Raw genomic sequence first — 16,324 nt, 5'->3', positions numbered from 1 at the left:
TTTTCTTCCCATTTAGTAGATGGATAGTAGTTCCTTAAACATAGGGTATTTGCACTTCACATTTGCTTTACAGGGCAACTTCTTAGTCTAGGGATTTTATACTGCTTTGTGAAAGAGGCCAAACCACCAACAGTAAATCTAATATGTATCTTTGTTCTGTTGCTTTGAAAAGTATTTGAATGCTTTCTATTATGCTTTATCAAAACTTGGAACTGCTTTTTCTGTTTTTCAAAGTATAGTTACATCTTGATGACTTAGTAACAGCAATTCCAGCAAAAAAGGCACAACAAAGATGAACAAGAGCTTTCGTGAGCTAGGGTCCGCTTCATCCTGTGTGTTGTGAAGATGGCTAAGAGAATGCTTAGCTGTTGGATAGGTTGTTTTCATTGTCTTAAAATGCTGCTTTAATTGCTTTCTTTTTTGTGTGACCTAAATGTAGCAATTGCACTGATTTGTAGAATATTTGTGAGGCAAGTTGGTTTAGCTTGTTCCTGTAGCCGAGGAATTATTCATAATGTTACTTCGTCTGCTAAACTGATGTTGTCTTGTGCATGTGACCTATTTGTGTTCTTGATGATATTGTCCTTTTAAGACACTGCCACAGTAATCTAAGTAGATTACATAAATCCAAATCCTGGTGGTCTTCTGCAGATCTTTCCGTTTTACCTTTGTTTTCTGCTTTAGTCTTCCACAAACAGAGAAACAAATGACTGGGTTGCACAAAGTATGTTCATAAGCAGAGCTGACCATCAAATGCCTGTTCCATGGCGTGAAATCTTAACAGTAGCAACATTTTCTCCAAAGCTAGCATCCTGTTTGGAAATCCCCCTCCCCCGTTCATGGTAAGAGTGGGAGTTGTTTAAAGCCTCACAAACATCATCCATGCTGACCTCCCCAAAGATAGAAGACAGTGTCTAAACCAGAAGATCTTGAAGTTAGGTGAAACTCTTGGTTATAATTTTGTGCTTCATACTCTGAGGAATTTACTTCCCATCATCCCTGCTACATTTGTCATACATGTCTTTTGCTGCATTTATTATCATACTCTTGCCTGGCAGCAGGTGAAATTTTTCTTTAGGCTGCTGTTCGTATTATAAGATTGTATGACAGCTTTAAGTGTAAGGCTGTATTGATGTTTATGTTTACTTTTTAATATAAGTGTCATTGGAGTTGTGAGATATTCTTAGAAAGGCAGTTGATGTCTTTTACAATATTACAGCAAATTTGATGCTGGCCTCATTTCTTGTACCAGAGTCTCAGACTGTTTGCTTGAGGCTCCAGTTTTTGGTGATTTGAGTTTGGTGATTTGCTCACCCTTGCTCAACTGGAGTACAACAATTGCTTTTCACAGTTCTTTAAACTATATAGTATTAGAACTGAGATAACAAACATATTTCATAATTTCTGTCCTGGCTTACAAGCACTATTAAAAACAGAGAATTATGTGTCAGCGGGATATTGTTTCTGTATATCATATTCAGCCATAAGCATGTTTGCCTGAAAAGATAGCAGATTATGAATTGCCACTGTCTTTGATGATGGAGCTATTAAACACTTTAATTATCTTGTACATTGCAGGAGCTAGAAATTTTGTCTAACAAGAGTTGATAGTGATTCAGTAATGAACAATTTGCTGTGGAAAGATGCATTTTAATATTCATTTAGACATTTTAAAGTGCTTTTGTCAGAGGATGTAAAGCTGTTATGTTGAACTGAATTGTGTTCATCCCTAATTCCAGAATTATCCTGTTTATGTTGTCAGTGTGAAAAAAGCGTTTTCTTTGCAGTTCAAGAAACACAATTGAGTTGTTCTGGTACCAGAGTAAGATAATGGCATTATATGAACTTGTAACCAGGTTGAAATGTGCTCAGGGTAATGTTGCCATATGTGGAATTTCATTTCTTTCATTAAATCAGGTACAGTACAAATGTAACTTGCCTTTCATCTATAAGATACCAGAGCTGAGTAAAATGCACAAAACCAACCCTATATTGGACAATACAAAATTACACAAACAAGGCAGTTGAAAACATGTTTTAAAAAGTCACAAGTGTTCCATAGGTTCGTGGCTTCACTTTTCCTTTCATGTGAATTTCCCCACTTCCAGACCTCACCATGCTTGAATGTGCACTTGCGCCATCTCCCTCCCACATGAATTTTCCTTTCCTGTTCCCTTTTCATTGTGAACATAGGTATAGTATTAACAATACTTAAGACAATCATTTTTTAGTTTAGTAAGCTGAGAGTCATTCCCCATACGCAGCTGCTATGCTCCTTCTTTTGCAGGAGTGAGCAAACAAGCAGGGAAGTCTTTAGTTAATTATAACTTTCCATTGCATTCAAACTCGGGAACTGTTGTTAATGGCTTCCAAACAAGCCAGAAAATAAAGTCAACTTTAAACCATGAGGCTCATCCATATCTTGACATATTAAATCAAAATATGATTGGCCAAATGTGGCCATTATGACTGCACTGTGGCTAATGTTCACAGTGAGTACCTTTTGAACTAGGAATGAGGAATGTCAGGCCCAGGCCTCTCCATCTAGCCTTCAAGACTTGCCCAGAACAAAAACCCTCCCCAAACCACACGCCTCACCAGCCCTGCTCTTCACTCTCCGCAAATGTTTTCGCCTGGCTGGAGTATGTTATTGAGCTATGTTAATGCCTCTTTCCTTGATGGAGAGATGTGTGTGTGTAGAAAGAAAACTTTTGCACATCTAAAATAAAGTCTCTGGTACAAAGGTAAGAGTCATATCTGTTCCACCCATGTTTGCCTTTTGTCATCTAAACCCTAAATCACCCTGTACACAGCCTACTGGGAGCAGGCATTGTGGCCTGGTGCAGCTTGTGGAAGAAGCATGCAGCGTTGGGAACCTTCTGCCCAATGCAAGCTGATATGCACACCTTGCAGCCAGTTAGAGGGTAGGGACTGGGAGCTTTGATTCAATCCCCTTGTTGTTCACCTTCCAGGGGGCATAGCTTCTGGACCAGAGAGAGAAAAGACTTCAGAGGTCTGTCCTTCCCCAGGAGCATAAAAGAGGCAGACCCACTCAGCTGATTCCACTTCGGTATTAAGGTTGAGCTTCCCACCCTATAATGTTAACATGGTTAAATTTTGAATCAGTTTTCAGATTGTCACAGCTTTTCTTCGACAGAAGAGAGATTGGGTTGGATCCTTTGAAAGGAAGTGTCAGGGGAGGGGCTTGGAGGGTTTTTATCAAGAAGACCAGCTCATGACAGGGGAAGTTTGCTATAAGCAGTTCATGCTGTGGGGAACCTCAGCAGTGTCTGACCCTAGCTGTTGAAAGTCAGCTCATCAACCAGCAGGCTGGTTGATCATGTGGATACAGGCTTAATGCCTACGCCAACCCTGTTGCACTGTAAATTGTGTCTTATTTTTATCCAGCCTAAAATGGTGCATGTTGTTATTGGCTGCTTGCTTGCGCCCCTCACAGCTACACTGCATATGGGTCTGCAACGATGTTTTGAAGTTGGCTTGTATCCACTAACCATGAAAGATAAACTAGACTGTCCAGGTTTGGGCGATAGAGTTGTGGAGAAGAAGGAATGCTCCAGAGAACTTCTTGCACCCCCTTTCCTGCTGAACTGCTACACGACAGCCCCACAGTCCTGCCCATTGGGTCTTACTGACTGGTAGTTGCTTCCCCCACCCTTTTTGGTCACCTGTAGTCCCAGATACAGGAAGGAAAACAGGATGTTAGTTGTTAAATCCTGGGATCCTGGACCAGCGTGCCTCATGCATCCAGCCAATCACTTACAGTTTATTCAGAGGATAAAGTCAGCTCTCCAGCCCTCTGCCTCTCCCAAAGAAAAGGGCGTCTTCATGGCTTTATCCACTCTGCTTTTAGACTTCCAGTAGCATGTAACAAAAAGCGATCTAGGCACATGGCAGTTCTGAAATCCCAAGACTGGCAAACACACTGACTGCACTAGCCTAGTTATGAAACTTTATTAGAAATAACAGGTAGGGGAAAAGCAGCCAACAGGCCAAACGGAATACAAAATAAACCTGAGTGCTGTGGCTCTAAAACTCACCTATCCTGATTTATGCACTTCAACGTGATATTCCTAGTCTATTTACAAGTAGGCAGAATAGACAATTAAACATTAGGCCAAGCCATGAAGAGAATCAGCTTCCTGGTGGTTTGGAAGACCCAGCCTGGATCCCTGGTGGTGAGATAAGGAACATATGAGGGAGATATGCATGAAAGGGTGAGTGCTAGCTAATAATCTGGTAAAGAAATGGGTAGTTACTGATACTGTGGTGCAGGGGTGCTCCAAGGTCTGCCCTGTTCCATAGAATTTGAATAGAAACAGATCCATGCAAAATCCAACTCTCCTAGTCAGAACGGAGCCTACCAGCTTTTTATCCAAAATGCAACGACCTTAAAAGTCTTTGAGTCCTTTGCCCATTCAGATAAATAATCATGTTACCCTACATTAATACAAGGTTGCTCTGTATTAACCCTGCTTTTGTCAGGACAGATTTAACACTAAAGGAAGCTTCTGATATTTAATCTGATTCTGGAATTAGGTCATACTACAGCTTGCTTTTAAGGAATCCTTATGCAGTACTTTTTGATTGAACAAGTGTCTGGCTCACACTATTGATGGGAGCATGCATACATGTATGCTTTCTTCTGGTTGGTTGCAGTGCATCTATTTTCCATCAAAGGTTATATCTGATGGTGTCAAATTGCATAAAGCTACGTAATTGGGTATCACATAATGTAAACGGTTAGAAATGAGTACTCTGATTTAAGGCTGTTTGACATGAAAGAAGGGAAAAGAATATTGCGCTTTTGTAGTAGACAACAGTTGTTGGTGGATGTCTTGATGATGCAATTTGGAAGAAATGTTGAGTGGGGTGTGTGTGTGTGAATCCCTGGTGAACCAAATTACCTTCTTCTAAGAACTGCATTAATTACTCTGGCCTGCAGTTATAATTTTCTCTATCTGTGATTTGATTTACCAGTAGAAGCTGACTTTTAGCTTGATCCTGTTTTCCATTGCTGTGTAGAATAAGGGGAGGGGTTGAATTTGAGCTGGAAATGATATACTATTGTCGAGTACCTTGAGACATTGAGAAATGAAAATATTGGTTTGTTTGCTCTTGTCTCACTCTGGGTCTGAATACTCTATAACTGTGATGCCTAGCTATGGTTTGCCTTTTGGACAGAAATGACTTGTCTACTATACGCCATGCACTGCTAACTTCCAGGTTGGATTTCTGCAATATGTTTTATGCGGAGCGACCCTTGAAGATGACTTTGAAACTTCAATAGGTTCAAAATGCAGCAACCAGAATACTGACTGGGTTTCTATTTAGATTTCAACTCCTGATTTAAAATAGCTGCACTGGTTGTCAGTTTGTTTCTAGGCCCAATTCAAGGTGCTAACGTAAGTGATTTAAGCCCCAAACGCCAAAGCCCCCAGATATCTGAAAGATTGCCTCCTTCCCTACTGGACGCTCTTGGGTGTTGAAATCTCCAGAGGGGGTCCTATTATGAAACTCCCTCCCCACAGAGGTGCCTCTGGCTTTTTCACTATGCAGTTTTCAGCAAAGGCTGAAGACACACCACTTTCCCCTGATGTTTGACACTTGAGATGCATCACACCCACCTTATTTCTGCAATTTTAAGTTTTTTTAAACTATTTTTGCATTGCGCTTGAATTGTTGTAACACACCCTGGAGCTTTAGGGTGAAGGGCAAGAGGAGAAGCATGATGAAGATGATGATGATGATGATGATGATGATGTAACTTTTCATATTGGTTTGTGTATAATCCCTCTCCTTTATCACTTAGGGTAGGTTTAATCCATTAAAGCTCCTTATTGACATCTTGCATGCTCAAACTCTGAATTTATACATTTGATCTGACTTTAAAAAGTCAACTCCAAATGAGTTGTTAATGGGTAAAGCAGCCTTTGCCATAATTATACTTGCCTCTGATGAAAGGGATGACGTGGTGTGGCCTAATATGCTCATATAATTTATTTCTCCCCAAGTGTTACATGAATTGAATTTTGCTCACAATGAAGACATGCTGTCATCTATTTTTCATTTTCCTTTTATGGAAACTTAATGGGTTTCAGGAAAATTAAATTACATGATAATTCAGTGCCGGTAGTGTATACAGAGCCTTTTTACCCTTGGGCTTTTATACATCTAAGAGTACGTTCAGCTTGTTTTACACACACACGTGTTTATGGTAATATTTCAGTCAGATGGCTTTAAGCGCAGTAATACCTGAAGGCTTTATACAAATGTATCTGTATATTGCAGCAGGTGTCCATTTGCGCCCCCCCTTCCCTGTTAGCAGCTGTGGCAGTCTGAGGAACAGCAACCGCCATCAGGTGTAGGACATTATAATTCACAGGTCACAAGAAGTTGCCACGTTGATATTTCTGTCTTTGCTACAAATCCTCTAAGGGGGTCATCCTCCGTGACCATCTTGCTGCTCTCAGCACTGTAGAGACACTGCCTTTGAAGTCAAGTGCAAAGAAATTGTGGAGTGAGCAGGTGTAAGGATACAGGGGTTTTTTCACTCAAGGGAGCATACAGATAATCTGAAAAGACAAGTGAAGATTTTGATCTGCTGGTTACATATGCTCAGAGAGAAAAATACCACTATAGTTTTGAAAAGTGTCCTATTTAATTTTTAAAACATAGAACTAACATTATTTTTCTTTAATTGAACATTAACAGTAAAAATGCTCAGAATGCTGCATACTATTTCAATTTCTTAAAATTAGGCCAACCTACTACAAGACTAGCAAAAACTTTTTCCTTATTTAATATGGAGAAGCAGACCACATGAGCACTGATTCACATGTAACGCTAAACCAGCTGGCTTCATGTTTTTGCTTTCACTGCTATAGGAAGGGAGGAACCAAGGGATGACCGCTTGAGGTATGTGCCCTGTAGGTAGTGTGAAGGGTTTTGAATATTGTTAGTGTTTGTTTGAAGGTGAGATATATTTTAGTGCAATACTGAGTATTAACACATAAAAAATAATTTTAATAATAATAATAATAATAATAATAATAATAATAATAATAACAACAACAACTTGTACTCCGCCCATTTGACTGGGTTGCCCTAGCTACTCTGGGTGACTTCCAACATATATAAAAACATAATAAATCATTAAACCTTAAAAAGCTTCCCTATACAGGGCTACCTTCAGATGTCTTTTAAAGGTTATATAGTTACTCATCTCCTTGACCAGGGGTCAGCAGACTTTTTCAGCAGGGGGCGGTCCATTGTCCCTCAGACCTTGGGGGGAGCAGACTATATTTGGGGGGGAAGGAACGATATCCTATGACCCACAAATAACCCAGAGATGCATTTTAAATAAAAGCACACATTCTACTCATGTGAAAACACACTGATTCCCAGACTGTCCATGGGCCAGATTTAGAAGGCAATTGGGCCGGATTTGGCTCCCGGGCCTTAGTTTGCCCACCCATGTCCTTGACATCTGATGGGCGGGTGTTGGCCACATGTCTGCGGACAAATGCCGGCTCCCTCGGCCTATAGAGCGAGATGAGCACCGCAACCCCCGAGTCGTCCATGACTGACCTAACCGTCAGGGGTACCTTTACCTTTACCTTTACCTTTACTTATTAGGGAAGGAATATGTAACCATGCAGAAATCATTGTCCTCTAGCCATTCTGTACTTCCAAGAGATCTTTGGAACTCCCTGCCCATTGACACCAGGCAGGTTTGCTGTATTCTTTTTCGGGACCTGCTTAAAATGTTTTTGTTAAGACAAGTCTCTCCAGACATGTAGAAGCTACATGTGTTTTCTCTCTCTTTAGATATTGTAAATATTTTGCAATGGCAATGTGCTGCAGCCCCCAGGGCGCATCGGAAGATGGCTGACAATAACATCTCTCCGACCCACACGAGGTAATTAGGAGGCTGTGATGGGAGTAAATAGCCTCCCTACCCCCCCAAGGCTGTGGGGGGGGGCTGCCTTTGCCTGCTGTGCCCTACACCACCCCCGAATTTGCGGGTATGGGGGCACTAGGCAGAAAACCCTCCTGTGGATTTCGGCGCTCCTGGACGCTGTCTCTGATCCGCGCCTCTAGCTGCAATAACTTCAAAAGAAACAATTAGGAGGAAGCGAATGCACATATTTCAAGGAAGGAGGGGGAGTAAAGACTGCTAACTGAAGAGATCTCTGATAAACAAGACGGGTCTGAGGAACAAGAATAAATCATGAGAAGATCACCAAGGCTCGGTATGGCAAAGGGACTGGATGGGGGAGGGGGAAAAAACTTTCCTTTCTTTCCTCTATGTGATTAAACAAGAATCCCTCCCCCTACAAGTCAGAAGTGCCGTTTTAATGGCTTAAGCTGTGGATTTATGTCTGTGTGGAGATAATTTTCTAACCAAAGCATGTTTCAAGAAGATCGTGGAAAGTATAAGAGCTTTGGAATGACGCAGTTAAAAATACCGTCGCCATGTTGGCAAGTTCTGTCGGAGGACTTAAGTCTGGGAGGAGGAACAGAGCTGTTTTTATATTAAGGGTGAGACTCCTCAGAGGGACTTAAGAGCGACAGATATGCGAGATTAATGATGTTATAAATAACCGATGTTATTTATGAAAGCGATGATATATGGAAACCATCTTGATATGAGGATTGAACGAACGGAAAAAATTCACACAGGATTATAATTGGTGTTTATCTGCTTAAGGAGATTATCAGAAGAGATCATAAAGAAAAAAATATACGAACAAGATGAGATGTGGAAATAGCAAGATAAGACTGGATAGAATTATGAACATTATTTGGACTGATTTGGATATTAACGCAGTAGCAAGAAGATGATCGGAATCCCCCTTTGGAACTTGAAATATGGGTCCCCTCAACAAAAATTTAAAATTCGGCTTTGTAATTCGGAATTTATGTGATGTGATTTGATTTGATTAATAAAAATTGACTAATAAAAATTATTTTTTTTAAAAAAAAAGGCAATGTGCTGCAGCCCCCAGCCTCTCAGATGTCTTTTTGTATGGATTTGCTCGTAGAAAAAAATGCTGTGCTGACCTGGTACAGACTATGTCACTTCTTACATTTTAGTTCTGTAGGCAAAAACGGGAGAAATACACCGTTTGCAATTTCTGTTTATTGTTAAAATTCAATGAAAATTTACTTTTAAAAAAATATAAAGACTAAAACTATGTTATACTAAAGGCCCATTGGTGTTGTGGCAAGTTAAGAGTACTGGAGATCTTTGAGATGTCAAAGCAATCATTGAAATAAGTTACAGTAAATTATTTGTTACCTTCTATAGAAGCAGCAGGCATGAATGCAGTGTGGAGATGCAGAACATGACACTGACATAAAACTTCTTTGACATATCTTTTTCTGTGCATTGGAAATAAGACTGGATTAATTCAAGTAATGGGTGGAAGTATTTGGAGTTTATAATCTTAGTAACCTCACGACACTTGATATAGCTAAGTATGGTCCTAGGATTTCATGGACATAAAATTTAGGAGATAATAATTTGTTAGGGGAAGTTTTGGTGGTTAGTGAGAGGCTTCTAGTACAAAGTTGGAAAGATCAATCCAGCAATCAAACAGTGGGCTAGCATCTGGGGAGAAACTTAATTGTATAATTGTAAAACAAAGATGGACACTTGCCATTCTATCTGGATGAAATGTGTAATATGTTCCCATTATGCTGCCTCTTGATGCCATATATGTGTTGGTAAAAAAAGGAAAACAATATAAACCTTCTGGGGATATAAAAGGATAAAAGAGCAATTGTCCAGTGAATATAAGTACTCGCACTCTGTAGGTTAGCTGCCAGATTTTACTTTTTTTTCCCCTGTCCCGCTCTGCTCTTTTGCCCTAGGAATGATTGGTCTGAATGCAAGATGCCACACAGTGGCAGTATGGGGCTACACTGACGAGTGGGAAAAGCTTTAATCAATTATCCTCGTATATAATAATAAAAAATTGCATAGGTACTACACTAGAAAAGTTGTCAAAATAAATATTTTGCAGTAGTCTAAGGGGAGGTGTATTCACACATTAAAATTTGCCCCTTTAGCTCCACTAGCCTAGTATTTTTTAATGGCTTCTTTGTGTGAAAATGGAATTGTATGTGGGTTTTGCTGCAAAATGAATGATCTTGTCACTGATCTTGGACTGAGCAAAATATCCTCCAAGGCAGACGTTTTCAGCTTCAAGTCGCTTTAGTCTCCACTCCGTACAGTTTCAACTCCGTGACTGTACTTCAAACTGCGCTCTTATTAATATGCACAACCTAAAATGCTTTCAGTAGAAGGTTATTAGAATGCTAGTTTGCATCCTTCAGTGAATGAAATGATGTGTGATTATGAAGTCATCAGGCATGGACCAGTAAGACTCGAGAGAGCCTCCCCCCTCTGAGGTCCTTAGGGTGCCATTGATTGGTGACCATGTGTTTGTGCCCGATAGACTGTGAAATGGTGTGTTGCTACACGGCTGTGTTGCACCTGCGCCCCACCAAGGTGATTGATTGGTTTGGTCATGTGGAATGTTCCCATCTGGTCTGCAGTAATGTGTTCTCCCCCACCCCCAGCAAATAGCAAGCGCTGCCTTAATAACTATAGCAAGTAGTCGCAAAAGGCTAAGGAAGATGTTCCTTTTTAAAATAGACTAGGATTTCAGACCATACTTTCTCCCATTTCTGTGGTATGCATTTTGGGTTTTTGGTTTTAAAGAAACCAACGACAGTATGCACACACACACTTTAGAAGGCTGAGCAATCATTTGTAAATAATAGTTGATATCAAAAATAATTTAAGGGACCAGCATCAGAGGTCTAACCCCCATTTCCACAGAACACCTCTACTGTCTGATTAATTTATTATCCTTAAAACCTCACTTTTTTTAATTGGTTGTTTTATTTATCGTTAACGATTTTGAAATCTAAATAGCAAAAAAAATATTATGTGGTTGTCTTAGTTTTTTCTCTCTCAAAGATTCATTTATAATATTGGGCAGTCTTGTTTGCTATTTCTTAATCTCAGTTTTTTCATAATTGATCTATTCATTCCATCTAATGACTAATTACATATCAGACCACTTCATCAGCAGTATTCATCACTGTAGAATGTAATAATGACATTTCAACAAAGGAAAAAATAAATATGCAAATAAGAACTCATTAACATTTGCACGAGCTGTTTGAATAATCACATTGCTTACAAGACTGTAATTAACCGAAATTGATGCTGTGTTCAGAATTTGATGGTGTGTTTTCTCAGCATTTTATTGTTACTACTCTGGGGGCTGGAATGAAGTTCTGCTCTTCTTTGAGCCTCATTTCTGACTTGATATGATGGGTTGTGCCAGGTACCAGAGACTTTGGGGAATTTTTAATTCATCTATGACCTACCCTCAATGCATATGAAGATATTTGATTTAAATGGCCTTATTTCTAATGAAGCACTGTTAGACTTCTGTAATTATGCAGCAACTATGGGGAAGAAGGAACCATGAGAATTAGAAAGTGCTCATTTTAAACAGCATTGTTACACATACCACATTATATTGATTTAGGAGTATTATTTGCATGCAGTATATTATGCAAATACAGATTTGTTCAACAAAATGATTTTGTGTCGGGAGGTTTGAGTTTAGTGTAATTGAAAATCAGTTGCTTAGGAAAATTATAAAATATATAGTCATTTCACAGCAGTTTCACTTCTTCTGTTCTTCATTTTTGTGCTGTGTTCATGGCTTTTGCCATAGCTATTGTTTGTGTCAGGGTTTTTTGGATGACTGCAAATGCTGATTATAAGAAGTTTAAGGAATTTTCTTTGTTGAATATGTACCCATGCCATATGGTCCAACACAGAACATTAACTTGACAGGGATAATACATTGTAGTATATGGAGACAATTTTGCCTGCAGCTTAACTATTACTCATTCTGGTTGGGGGCCACAAGTACAGAATTCAGTTAACATGCAGATGAATTTGCTTGACAAGAGTTGCACTTCTAATTTTTGCCATGTAATTGGAGCACACCCTCCTGTTTTAAGGTGGCACCAATAGTAAACATTGCATTCACTGAGAGGAAGAAATATACCTATCTAATACAGTGGTGCCCCGCAAGACGAAAAACTCGCTAGACGAAAGGGTTTTCCGTTTTTCGAGGCGCTTCGCAAGACGAATTTCTCTATGGTCTTGCAAGTTTTTTCCCTTCCCCCCTTTTTCTAAGCCGCTAATAGCCGCTAAGCCGCTAATAGCCGCTAAGCCGCTAATAGCGCTAATCCGATAATCCGCTAATAGGGGTGCTTCGCAAGACGAAAAAACCGCAAGACGAAGAGACTCGCGGAATGAATTAATTTCGTCTTGCGAGGCACCACTGTAGTGGATTAGATCAAATATAGTGCCAACCCTTTACCTATGTGTTTACCACCTTGCTTCACATGCTCAAATTTCTCTCCTTATTTCTGATTTAGTGACAAGCCTTAGTTTGTTGATGCAGTTGAATTGGACAGACTGTGTCATGCAAGCCATAGTTTGCCACCTAATTATAGCTTACAGTCTGGTTTGCTGGCAAACAATGGTACTCACAAACCATAATTTGACCAGTTCAGATGTAAGAAGTTAGAGCACTTGAAGGCAGAGGGCAGTCCATCCACACAACTTGTCACTATAGACCAGAGCTTTCCTAACTTTACATGTTGCTGACACACTGCGACACAGTAATTTAGTTTTACTAGCAAACTAACCCCTTATAAAAGCGCGGGGAGCGTTTGGATGACACACCTACACACTGCAGCCAACACACTAACGTGTTTTGACACACAAGTTTGGAAAGCTCTGCTATAGACTATGATTGGTTTTTTGTCTGAACTGCCCAGTAAATAAGGTAAAGCTTCTGTATATCCCATATACACCCTTCTAAGCTTCAGTTTCTATAAATTTTAAAGCTATCCATTTCATTCAACCTAAGAAGTAGTGAAATCCTTATATTTTAGTATGTGACATGCATCAGTAAATCTGAATTAGTCTTATTTTAATTCAAACTCAAGTTCAAGATTAAGCAGGTTCCTGGAGATTTTGAAACATTGTGCGCAAGCACTATTGGTGAGCACCCACCATTTTTTTCATGAAGGTTTCCACAGAAATCTTGCTGAAAGAATGGAGATAGTATTCCAGGGAGATTTTGCTGTATGTATGGAAGTTAGACTAGCTTTAGCCTTTCATCAATCACTCCTAAAAACATTGGCATTTAAGAATACTGTTACTAGTTATTCCCAGTTCAACAGTCATGTGTATTCATTTATCATTGCAAACAGACTAGTTAATGCTGCATGTAAAATCCAGTAGCAAAGGGTTAGTTAGTGCCTGCTTCACCAAACAAGGCTAGATGCCAGGGGTGTCTTACCCATAGAGGCTAGTGGCACAGGGCGCCAGGGCGCCAAGTTCTGGAGGGCGCCGGGGAAGAGGCAGAGGCTGGATGTGGTACCTCCTGGCATCAGCTCGCCACCCTTGCTTGCCTCCGCGATGCCGCCCACACCAAAGCAGCATCATGCCTGGAGCCTCCGGGAGACGCCGCGTCCAGCCTCCGCCTCTTCCCCGCCAGAGGAACCGTCCTCTAGCTGCTGCCCACCTCCTCCAGCCCCGCTGGCAGTGCCGTCCTCCCTAAAAAAAAGGGGACAACTCTGGGAAAGGGGGGGGGCGCCGGAGGGAACTTTGCACCACGGCGCCGTATATGCTTAAGACGGCCCTGCTAGATGCTGCTTATCGTTTTAAAATTACTTGAATCAGGTTGTGGCCCACAGCTAGGGATGCTGAATTAGTCCAATTCTCTTTTAAAGTCATCCAAGCCTTTAGTTGTCTCTGCCTCCTGTGGACGTGAGTTCTATAGTTTAACCATGCACTGCATGAAGAAGTACTTGAAAAATACTGGCCCAGACTAGTATGATGTTTGAAGCTGAGTGTCCTCTACAAGCTTTTCAGAATTAAGGATGTAGAGGAGATAATGATGATAATGTTTCTACCTTTGCACTGAGCTCTTTCCCCACCCCCAAATACTTGGGAACATGCCCTACTGTGGGCCAGGCAGGAGGAAAAGGTGGTGATGATGCCCCTGAAATGCTCCCCCTGCCCCCAGACACCTCAACAACAAGCAGGAAAAAGATGATCGTTATTATTGTCATCAGCATGCTTCTGCACTAGACGGTACCCACAACTGTGAAACAATCCCTGCTGCAGGGTATGCAGCAGAAATGAGAAATGAGAAAATGTTCCCATACGCAACATCCCACCCAACATCCCACCCTCATATTCAACTGTGGTATTTCCCAAACAGCTGCATGCTCCATGTACAGGCAGGCATCAAAACAAATATAACAAGAATTGCTCCTCCCCTCCACCCCAGTTTTCAAAAAATTATCTCAGGGGTCAGCAAACTTTTTGGGCGGGGGGCCGGTCCACTGTCCCTCAGATCATGTGGGGCGGACGCGGACTATATATATATATATTTAAAAATGAACGAATTCCAATGCCCCACAAATAACCCAGAGATGCATTTTAAATAAAAGCACACATTCAACTCATGTAAAAACACACTGATTCCCGGACCGTCCACAGGCCGGATATAGAAGGCAATTGGGCCGGCTCCGGCTCCCGGGCCTTAGTTTGGCTACCCATGAATTATCTCAAGCAGCTGTCTGCTGCCTGTTCCACGTGGATGGCAGGCAACAAAACAAACAGGGCAATAAACAGGTGGCTCCAATGACTTGAAAATAAGACAAAAACAGTTAAAAAGTAAACTAAAGTGAAGTAGGAAACAGTAACTCTTTAGGACACCAGTGGTTTCTACTGTCCAAATAATTCGCTTGTCAACCACATCTGTGATTTCATTTATTGGCTACAAACACTGACAGGCAGGAGCAGCTAAGCCAGTTCATTTTGGTTAGAAGGGCACCTATATATTTTGTTTCGTAGCCTTTTTTCTAGGAGGGCTAGAAGCTTCATTTTCTTTCAAAATGGAAGCTCAGAGACTGGGACCCCCACCTGAAGGCACCAGAGAAAATCTTCGCAGACTATGGTTGGCAACCCCTGAAATAAATGTTACAATGATAAGAGGGGAAAGCTCAAAAATGGCCTAATAACTGAAAAACAGATTGGGAAGAAATGCAGTCAGCTCACAGATGCTCCACAAGAAAACTAAAACTAAATTCACTATGTAAATTATTCATGGCAAATTATTTGCTTGGCTCTTCTAGACTGTCAGGGAACTGCCATCGGAGCCAGAGGGAGAGGGAGGGCTCCAGAGGGATTCCGGAGAGCGTACCGGGAGGGAGAGAAGCAGCCCATCTTCTGGGGAAGGAAATCAGCGTAACACCAGTGGAGAAGGGGGGCAGATGGGGGAATCAGTGAGGTGGCTCCATGACTCCTTGCCGGAGACCAGCAGGGAGAGCACGGGTCCTCCGCTGCCCACACCCTCCTTGCGCAGAAGGCTTCCGCGCAGGGAGAGTAGGCGGAGACTAGGCGTCAAAGAGCTTCTTTGCTGGAAGAAGTTCAAGAAACGCCCACTGACGGATTCTGCCAGCGATTGAGACAGCCACGGGTGAGTGGCTGTCCGGACAGAAAGGGTTCACCCAGGTAACTCAGCCAAGCGTGGCGCCGATTTACACACGAGCAACCCCTAGAACCATTACATAGACATTTAGAGGAAATGGAATTGTGGACCTCTGAACTATCAAGCAAAGTAGAACACTAGTTATCTCTTTTGTAAAATCATCACATATAAAAGTAACCAACACACAACTAAAAGGTCAGCAAAAGGAGGGTATTCAAGTAACAATATGCTTACAACCATAATTATTTTTATTAAGCTGTGAAAAATAATTATACCTTAGTTAACATTCTGCATGTATTTAGTAACTGCTTATAAACTGCAGCAAGCCAGGAACATGACCACCTGGGAAGAGAACGTAATTAAAATGATAATAGGCCCAATGAGAAGAGAGGGTATTTGCTCATCTTTGGCCCAGGGGAAGAGTACCGGTTAACAAATGCCTCAAAATGTAAACAGCACAACAAATCTTTTGAAATATTCATCCTGTTGGGAAGAAGCAGTTATGTTAAGGTGCAACATTAAGCAGAAATAAAAGCAAGGGAACATGCAATCCTACATGCCTTTTTATAGTCCGATCCTTTACTGCTAGTGAGTTTTGTTTGATTAGCATTTTCTGCACACTGGCTAGAAAAAAAATAGGCTGCTCAAATCTTATTGGAAAATGAAAACTATTTCAAATATTCAGGTTGCAC

General features: G+C 41.0%; 1 protein-coding gene across 13 annotated transcripts in view; it reads left to right on the top strand.

Moving 5' to 3' along the window:
- The window catches only part of TCF12 (transcription factor 12), a 166,581-nt gene that overhangs the window by 74,541 nt on the left and 75,716 nt on the right, over window positions 1–16,324 (top strand). The window lies entirely within an intron of this gene.

The sequence above is a fragment of the Podarcis erhardii genome (assembly GCF_964252035.2).
Source record: "Podarcis erhardii genome assembly, chromosome: 14".
In the NCBI taxonomy this organism is placed as follows: domain Eukaryota; kingdom Metazoa; phylum Chordata; class Lepidosauria; order Squamata; family Lacertidae; genus Podarcis; species Podarcis erhardii.
Note: the sequence above shows the minus strand (reverse complement) of the source record. Positions and strands in the feature narration are given on the sequence as shown.